The sequence below is a fragment of the Balaenoptera ricei genome, chromosome 4 (assembly GCF_028023285.1).
Source record: "Balaenoptera ricei isolate mBalRic1 chromosome 4, mBalRic1.hap2, whole genome shotgun sequence".
In the NCBI taxonomy this organism is placed as follows: domain Eukaryota; kingdom Metazoa; phylum Chordata; class Mammalia; order Artiodactyla; family Balaenopteridae; genus Balaenoptera; species Balaenoptera ricei.
Window position 1 is genome coordinate 98,522,256 of NC_082642.1, and position 8,635 is coordinate 98,530,890.

The 8,635-nt window shown below is 36.1% G+C and overlaps 1 pseudogene; it reads left to right on the top strand.

The window, feature by feature from the left end:
• Positions 1–1,548: 1,548 nt before the first annotated feature.
• LOC132365427 (lupus La protein homolog) lies at positions 1,549–2,779 on the top strand (annotated as a pseudogene).
• The last annotated feature ends 5,856 nt before the right edge of the window (positions 2,780–8,635 follow it).

Genomic DNA, 8,635 nt, shown 5'->3' on the forward strand with positions numbered 1-8,635 from the left:
TTCTGATATTCTAGAGCAGGATTTCTGAACCTCTGCATTATTGATGCTTAGGATTGAATAATTCTTTGTTGTTTGCACCATCCTGTAGTTGTAGGATGTTAGCAGCATCTCTGACATCTACCCACTAGATACCAATAACATCACTCCCACCCCCCAACTGGGAACAAAAAACATCTTCCCTTGGAGGCAAACTGAACCTGGTTGAGAACCATTGTTCTTAGGGAAGCCCTCTTATTCAAACACTCCAGAGAATAAGTGACTTGTCTTTTTCTGCTATGTGTCTGTGTATGCATATGAAAGACGAGGGAGTGTTATTTGTCATGCTATACAGATCTAAGGATCTAACTAGATGCAAGCATTCAACCAATCTTTACATCTTTACATCCCCACTGAATCTTGAGATATCTGCTACCTATAATTCCAGGAATTTTACTGGGTTCTGTGACAAGAAACCACTTGTTTCTTGGCTTTCATCATAAAGATTCTTACTCTTCTTTCATCTGCAAAGTCATAAAGAATTGTCCATCTGCTTTCAGCTTCAAAAATTTTCTTGATGTGTCTTAACTATAGTTATTTCCACTCCTATCCTCTTTGCATTTGAGAGTTGAGAGGAATTTTTTTTTACCCCTTTACTCTAATTCTTGTAAATTTGAAGAAAGACAATTTATACATGTGTTCTCTGTCATGTTTTTGCATGATTTTTCAATATTAAATGCAAACCTTAAAATAATGTCTGGGTTTATGGTTATGTACACAGAACTTGGAAGGTACATTTTATTTTTTCTAGAGTATTATTATTAATCCAGGAACAGGAATCCCTTGTATGTGCATGAAAAGGGGTGCTTATGCCTTTCCAAAACTCATATGTCGAAACCTAAATCGCCCAGGTGGTGGTATTTGGAGGGGGTGCCTTTCAGAGGTGATTAGGTCATGAGGACTGAGCCTTTCATAAATGGGATTAGTAATTTTATAAGAGAGATCCCTCACCCCTTCTGCCATGTGAGGACACAGTAAAAATAAGGGTCTCTAAACCAGGAAGTGAGCCCACACCAGACACTGGATCTGCCAGCACCTTGATCTTGGACTTCACAGCCCCCAGAACTGTAAGAAATAAATTTTTGTTGTTTATAAACTACCCAGTCCATGGTATTCTGTTAGAGCAGCTCTAGTGGACTAAGACAAAGGGTACAGCTTATAAAGCTGGGTCTGGCAATAACTTACTTCTAAGTTTTCAGGATAGCTAGCACATTGCCAAGGCCATCATTAGTGCTCAGTTCATCTGATTGATTAATTGGTTCAGCTGATACTTACAATTGCTCCCTGAAGCTGACTAAATACTTATTAGAACCCAGGGAAAGTGAGGCATAGAGAGGTTAAGTGACTTGTTTAAAATGACAGTTAGGCCTGAAGCCCCTCCCACCCTGGCCGCAAGGGTTGCTGGGACAACCCCCATCTTCTTTAGGCACGTTGGGCAAGCCACTGGCGCTGGGGAGAGGAGACATGGCTGTCGCTGTTAGTGACCTGTGGCATGCCTCTGTGGGACCGGGAACTTAAAGATAGCCAGAATGGCAGAAAATGGTGATAATGAAAAAATGGGTGCTCTGGAGGCCAAAATCTGTCATCAAATCAAGTATTATTTTGGTGACTTCAATTTGCCACGTGACAAAGTTATAAAGGAACAGATCAAACTGGATGAAGGCTGGGTACCTTTGGAGGTAATGATAAAATTTAATAGGCTAAACCGTCTAACAACAGACTTTAATGTAATAATAGAAGCATTGAGCAAATCAAAGGCGGAACTCATGGAAATAAGTGAAGATAAAACTAAAATTAGAAGATCTCCAAGCAAACCCCTCCCTGAAGTGACTGATGAGTATAAAAATGATGTAAAAAACAGATCTGTTTATATTAAAGGCTTCCCAATTGATGCAACCCTTGATGACATAAAAGAATGGTTGGAGGATAAAGGTCAGGTACCAAACATTCAGATGAGAAGAACATTGCACAAAGCATTTAAGGGATCAATATTTGCTGTATTTGATACCGTTGAATCTGCTAAGAAGTTTGTCGAGGCCCCTGGCCAGAAGTACAAAGACACAGACCTGATAATACTTTTCAAGGAAGATTACTTTGCAAAAAATAAAAATGAAGAAAGAAAGCAAAATAAAATAGAAGCTAAATTACGAGCTAAACAAGAGCAAGAAGAAAAACAAAAGTTAGCAGAAAATGCTGAAATGAAATCTCTAGAAGAAAAGATTGGCTGCTTGCTGAAATTCTCGGGGGACTTACATGATCAGATGTGTAGAGAAGATTTGCATATCCTTTTCTCAGATCATGGTGAAATAAAATGGATAGACTTTGTCAGAGGAGCCAAAGAGGGAATAATTCTGTTTAAAGAAAAAACTAAGGAAGCACTGGATAAAGCAAAAGATACAAATAATGGTAACCTACAATTAAGGAACAAAGAGGTCACCTGGGAAGTACTAGAAGGAGATGTGGAAAAAGAAGCATTGAAAAAAATAATAGAAGATCAACAAGAATCCCTAAACAAATGGAAGTCAAAAGGTCACAGATTTAAAGGAAAAGGAAAGGGAAATAAAGCTGCCCAGACTGGGTCTCCTAAAGGAAAAGTACAGTTTCAGGGCAAGAAAACTAAATTTGATAATGATGATGAACATGATGAAAATGGTGCATCTAGATCACTAAAAAGAGCAAGAGAAGAAACAGACAAAGAAGAACCTGCATCAAAACAACAGAGAATGGTGCCGGAGACCAGTAATTTAGTAAACATTTTTTATTCATTGTAATTAGATTTTAAGCTGCTTTTGTCTTTGGAGGCTTTTAAAAAGAAAACCGAATTAGGTCCACTTCAATGTCCACCTGTAAGAAAGGAAAACTTTTTTGTTGTTTAACTTGTCTTTTTTTGTTGTTGTTATCCAAATGAGTATTTTTTTATATATAATTCTGTTTGTGTTCTTTCAGATTATTCAAATATCAAAAGAAACATTCTTCCACTAAATTGCCTTTGTAATATGAGGATGTATTAGTACAAAGTAATAAAATGTATACTGCATAAAAATAAAATTAGTTTATTAAAAAAATAAAATTAAAAAAAATTTAAAAAATAAAATAAAATGACACAGTTTGCAGCAGATCTAAGACTAGAAACCTCGTTCATTTCTTTTTCAACTATTCTAGTCTTTGTAGAATTAGCATTTCACAAAGAAAGGTCTCACAGCAAAGATGAAATAAGAAGACTGCCTGTTGGTTTTAGAAAGTCAAGGCACTCCTAAGGCTTACTCAGTAGAAGTAACCCATGGTTTCCTGGGTGATGATGAGCCTTTAACTGTGTGCAGGCCCTGTGAAGAGATGATAATAATAATAGATAACACCCACTGGGCATTTTACTGAGTGTCTGGCTCTATTGTAGGTTTTTGTATACTTTACCTCACTGTGTCCTCACAACAACTTCTCAAGGCAGGACTCTGAGTTGGAAGACAAAAGCTGAAACTAGAATCCTACTGAGAAATGCATTCTTCTAAAAGTATTAGACTTACCCTCTCAAAAAAGAGAAATTATAATTAAGTGTTTAGGAATAGGAGAATCTCAAAGTCCTATGCTCTCCCCATTGGATGGTAAGCATGGTGCTACCAATATGAACTCATAGTATAGGAATCAAGTCTGTGCATTTTGCTTGGTTTAAAATTCAGTTAGGTGACCCTAAATTTCTAGCTCAAGTCTAAATCCATAATTTTACTTGCCAATTTGGCCACCTGGATGAACCCATAGTTTCCTCATAGAAATTTTGCAAATTGATTTTTTTTTACCTGTTGAACATAGCAAACCTCTTCAAAACATAGTAGCTTAAAACAACAATCATATTTTTTTTAGCTCAGTATCCTGCTGGTGGGTAATTTAGCTTGGGCTAAACTGGGCAGTTCTGATCTTGCTGGGCTCAGCTGATTTCACTCATGTGGCTGAAGTTATCTGGCAGTTGTCTGGGGGTTGACTGGTCTAGAAGCGACTTTGCTGGTGTGGTAGACTGAATAATGCCCCCCACTACCAAGATGCTCACTTCCTGGTCCCTGGAACCTGTGAATATATTATTTTATATAGCAAAAGGGATTTTGCAGGTGTGATTAAGTTAAAGATCTAGAGATGGGGGAGTATAGTGGATTATACAGGTGGGTCCAGTGATATCACAAATGTTCTTATAAGAGGGAGGTAGAGGGAGATGCTTCTACAGAAGAGAAGAAGTTGATGTGATGACAGAAGCATAGATTGCAATAATGAACTTTGGAGACGGAGGAAGAGCCCATAAGACAGGGGATATAGTCAGACACCAGAGGCTGAAAAAGCCTCTCCTCAGAGCCTCAAGAAGGAACCAGAACTCCTGACACCTTGATTTTAACTTAGCAAACCTGATTTTGGACTTCTAACCTTCAGAATTATAAGAGAATTTTTTTGTTGTTTTAAGCCACTAAATTTGTGGTAAATTTGTTATAGCAGCAAAAGGAAACTAATACAGCTGAGATAGCTGGAATGACTGGGGCCCCTCTCCAAATACATGTTCTTCCTTCCTGCCTTCCCTCCTCAATGTACATCCTACCCTCTAGCCATACTGAACTGCCAGCAGATCCTATAGCATTGCCATAAAATCTACAAACATAGATAAGTTTATTTTTTTATTATTTGTATTTACTTCTGAACACCCAGGCTTACTTTTTTTATGGGATGCGTTAAATGTGAAGATTTATTCAGTGAATATCAGAGGTGTAATTCATCTAAAGCAATGAATCATAGATGCATATGCAAAGATTGATGGAAATACTTCATTAATGCACTGTATTCATTGTAATCTTGTGCAGCCCATTTAACTGCACCGTTAGTAAGGAGTACCACATAGAACGTACCATGTGATGTTTTTGAATATGCCATGTATTTTAATGTAATATCAATAATTCATTTGTAAACATTTATATGTATATTTGTTAATGTTTACAGACATTATGGACACCATGTATAATGCCCGTGATGTTCCATGCTTCCCTGTGTGAGATGCCCTATCCCACCTTGATGGCTTTACTATATCCTAATTTTCCTTCAATACTTGGATCAATTAATTTCTTTATGAAACACTTCCCTATCACTCACTCCTAGTGGCTACATTGCCATCAAACCTCCTCCTTATTCCCTTGATCTTTTGAATTTCATAAAGTGTAAAATGAAATGTATTCTATAAAGGATTAATACAGGATACATACCTTAAGCAAAAGTTGACTTCAACTTCAGGGAAGGTAGAAACAAGTCTAATCGGGGATAAATAAACAGAAAAGCTAGTCCTCTGAGAATTAAACTGTCCACAAAAGGCATATAAGCTCTTCTCAGATAATAGAGAATTACAGAAGTTAAATTATGTGCTTGAGAGAAGCAGTCAATCAAGTCCGTCAGCTGGTTAAAAATAAACCTAGAGATGTCATCACTATAAATTTATTTTTTATCTAGGATCTTTCCTTTCCCATTTAAAATCATTCTCAAATCTTACATTTTCTATGAAGTCTTCATCTACTAATATGCATCTCTGTTCAATGTTCACAATTATCTGTACTTTACCCATTTTTTTCTTTTTTCATAAGCATTGGGGGCAGAGTCCTAATTTATATCTATGATATATTCATAAAGTGCAGGGTGCATTCACAAAGCTTCATATGTAATCATAATAACAATAATCTGTACTACAAATGACAGATATAGAATTGCTATTCCATACCTCAAAATCTCAAATCAGAATAAATAAATCTGTATGCATTTCATTAAAACATTTCTCTCAAATCTGGTTTGAGGAACATAGATAACAATCTGCCTATTCCTGCAATGATTTTTTTCATTGAAAATGTGTCTAGCAATTTCTAATACATGCTCACACAAACTTAGTTTGCATTTAGTAAATAAAGTCAGATGTTTTATAAAAACAGTGAATTGGTTTTATGGTTCATCCGCTTGATGGAATATTACATAGCCATTAAAATGATGAATGTGCAGACTATCCAGGTACATGAAAAACAATATATTGTGAGAAAAGTAACACACAGTGTGATGATATGATTATATCCATTGTGTGCATTGTTTGTTATATGTAAAGCTTGGAAGAGGCCACAGAGCAATATAAATAGCTGTTTTCCTAGGAAGCTACTGTATTTTTTTTCATATTTGAATTTTTTTAAAGCAAGAGTATTTGGGTTGGGATTAACATATACACACTACTATATATAAAATAGATAACCAACAAGGACCTACTGTATAGCACAGGGAATTATACTCAATATTTTTTAATAACCTATATAGGACAAGAATCTGAAAGAGAATATATACAACTGAATCACTGTGCTGTACACCTGAAACTAATACAACATTTTAATTCAACTATAATTCATTAAAAATACAGTATTTATTGAAATAAACTTTTACCTTACCAGACATATAGGTTCTTATAATTTATGTTATGTCCATACAAATAAAAAGGGAAGTTTAAAGGCAGTTTCTCATCTGTAAAATGAGGACATTGGTTAAAATCATGTCTGGGCTTCCTTTGGTCATTCATGACAATATTACTAGGAAGGAGAAGGTTTTCCTCTTTATTTTCATGACTGTAAGAGGAAATTACAAACAGTCTTTTAGAGTCAGATGACTTGTTTTAAATCATCCCGCCACCTCCAAATAGCCATTGAATATTTGACCTGGGACAAGATGCTTACCCTTCCTAAATCTTGGTTTCTTCACCCATAAAGTGGAGGTAAGAAAACTTTCCCCTATAATATTCTAGAGAGGACTAAATGAGAAAAAGCATATAAAGCAAGTGCTTTGCTCAGAACCTGGTACGTATTAAGCTTTCAATAAAAGTAGTTATCCACACATACCTTGAGGCCATACCTGATTTACCGATAATTTCTTTTTTCAAAGAAAAGCCCAATGAAAGAATATGCCTAAGAATAGTACTCTGCAACATTTAGCCCATTCTAGATGAAATCTCAATCAACAGGGAGTTTCTTTTCTTTTCTTTAAAAGAAATGATTTCATATATTCAAACTTAATTCATAATGAAAGCAGGTTTTTGCATGATGCCTGTAGTAGGTGACCTTTCTGCCGATGGGGCTTTGTGATAGAGTTGCAGGTATCCTGAGAACACATTGAACATTTTGTGAATTGATTCCTTTTGGTGAAAGGCAGTGGAATTTGGGACTAAAGTCTTTACACTAGATGAAATGTCAATCACGGTGCATTCAACATTTAAATATTTGAATAGATCACTTGTGAGCTTTGTCATTCTCTTCTCCATCCTTCTTCTATAAAGCACGTCTAAAATGCTGGGTCTGTATTTTGAGTGTGTCTTGTGTTCCCATCCTGACTGTAAGCTTTAGTATAAAGGTGCAGTAAAGAAAAACAAACAGGTAATCAAAAGAATGATTAAAATATGGTCAGATTTCTACATAATTTATATGTCTTACACATCTGTCTTAGCCTTATTGTCAATAGGTTTAGAAAAACCCTCCAACTTACTAAAAGGGTGCAATTAAAGGCTTTTTGAAACCATGTAAGGGAAAGACTTTTTCTCATCTTTATTATAAAGGTATGCAGCTCTCTCTCTTATAGGGAAATATTTAACCTATCCTTACTTCTGTGAGGCCCACCCAGAGAACAGGCAAGAATTTTGAAACAAACCTCTGGCTCTCAAGAATTGGCAATCTCTGATATGTGAGGATCGATTTTAAAGACTATGACACTTGCGTGGGGTTAAATAATCTGGGCTTGTTAAATAATGAGGACTTTACTTAGGGAGAACATAGATGGGTTCAAACTAGCCAATGTTAGAACTAGCTTCCTGAAGCTTCTAACAGGTGAATTTAAGACAAAGGAAAAGCTATTGTGTAGCTTTTGTAATCTGCCCCCTCTCTTCAGGCTAGGTTACTGCTCTCTTTTCAACTCCCATAATTCACTGTATTATAACAATCTGTCTTCAGATCATAGCATGGATTCTTTGAGATTAAGGACCAAGGATTGATTATTCATCTTTGTTCAACTAGCATCTGGTTCCCAGGACAATAAACATAGCCATTTGACTACTTCAAAAGGTAGAGAAGTCAAAATTTTAATTAGGTTCAGGATATGATTTATCTGTAGTGACTTAAGGAGAGAATATAGGCTTCAGTGGTTGATAGCTATTAGGACTACCACCATGATTTGCAAGAAACCATCTTTTGTTCTTCTGTCAGGAGCAGAACTGCACTGAATGGAGTATTTTTGTAACCCTGGACCCTTTTCTGAGCTATGGCTCTAAATAATTCTTTAGGTTGATGTCCAGCAGCTTGGAATATCTATGTAATGCACAGCATTTATCTGGCTTGCACAATAATTAGCAATCATTTAATTTTTTTGGACCTCAATTCCATCACCTAGAAAGTGAGGCCCTGGGACTAGATTGACTTCAAGATAGGACTCCACTCTCTGTATGTTTTTACCTGGTGATCAATGGTTAGAATTTTAGGGCCACATGCTGTTTTTTACATCAATAGGTTCTCCTCTCCTCCACATCATAACACCTTGATTTTAGTATCCCACTCAAAACAAAAGTAGAGAG